The 1,147-nt window shown below is 31.1% G+C and overlaps 1 non-coding gene across 1 annotated transcript; it reads right to left on the bottom strand.

Moving 5' to 3' along the window:
* Window positions 1–639: 639 nt before the first annotated feature.
* On the bottom strand, window positions 640–726 carry TRNAY-GUA. The gene is given in 2 exon segments: window positions 640–675; window positions 690–726. It is a non-coding gene; the product is annotated as a tRNA-Tyr (tRNA).
* Between the last annotated feature and the right edge of the window lie 421 nt (window positions 727–1,147).

The following is a 1,147-nucleotide window of genomic DNA, read 5'->3' on the forward strand; positions in this document are numbered from 1 at the left end:
ACCCCAGACAAGTTCGAGGACCCAAAAATACATTTTGAGAGTTCTGGGACCTAGATGACACATGCACACAAGTTTAGAAACCGCTGATGCACTTCACTTTATAAATTGTATTGAAATATGGCACACTTGATGTATGCATTACAACTTATCTCTTAACAGTTTTTATATTTTTTTATTACTGTTTACATAGGTTAAAACCATCTAGCATTGAGATTTTAAAGTTCAAATAAATGGCCATGAAGAAATTTATGAACCTTGACAACAGTCTCATGTATGACTTACAAAATTAGCTTAAAGTACGCTTTAAAAATAGAAATAAAGAAGAAAAATATTGAGTAGAGTGAATCAATTTTAAATGTGTAGGGATTAAAATAAGTTAAAAACTTTAGCAGGTTAAAGCAATATAACGAAATAGTTTGAATGAGTAAAATGGACTTTTCTTACGATGGATTTGCTTATGCCCTATTTTATACTCTCATGGAGATATTTGATATTTAACATAAGATTTTAATCGACCTTTTAAAACTCTGACCGTGAAAAGAACAGATGCTTGGCTTCTTTGTAGTTTGGAGACAGTGGAAACTGGAAAACATGTGCACCAGAAACTTGAGCATAATTTTTGCGAAAATTTAAAAATAATCCGACCTGCCGGATTCGAACCAGCGACCTAAGGATTTCTCTGCATCCAACTACAGTCCTCCGCTCTACCAACTGAGCTAAGGTCGGTATTGATAAGAATATACTAAAATTATTACCAAATTGTATCATAAGCAAACACATTAAAGACTCCCTAGTGGAGCTCTTGCTATTAGTAGTATTACTATGAAACTAGTTGTCTCTACATGATAGAGTTAAAGGCTTCTTTTCTCATGAGATTTCTAGATTTTGTGTATTATTTGATTTTTAATAGCTATTTAAGAGTATAAACAATTGAATTAAATACTATAAACTTAATTTTTTTAGAAAGATTAAGAACTTTTATAAATAATATTTTTACATAAAACACATCATCTAAGAGTTTCGAAAACATGTTCGTAACAATCAAGCATGATCGTTAATAAGAATAGAATCTAGATTACTTACAAGGCCAAATAAGAAGAAGCGTAAACCATGATAAATAAAGTTCACGCCCTAGCATAATTATGGG

This window comes from Oryza brachyantha, chromosome 9 (genome assembly GCF_000231095.2).
Source record: "Oryza brachyantha chromosome 9, ObraRS2, whole genome shotgun sequence".
Taxonomy (NCBI): domain Eukaryota; kingdom Viridiplantae; phylum Streptophyta; class Magnoliopsida; order Poales; family Poaceae; genus Oryza; species Oryza brachyantha.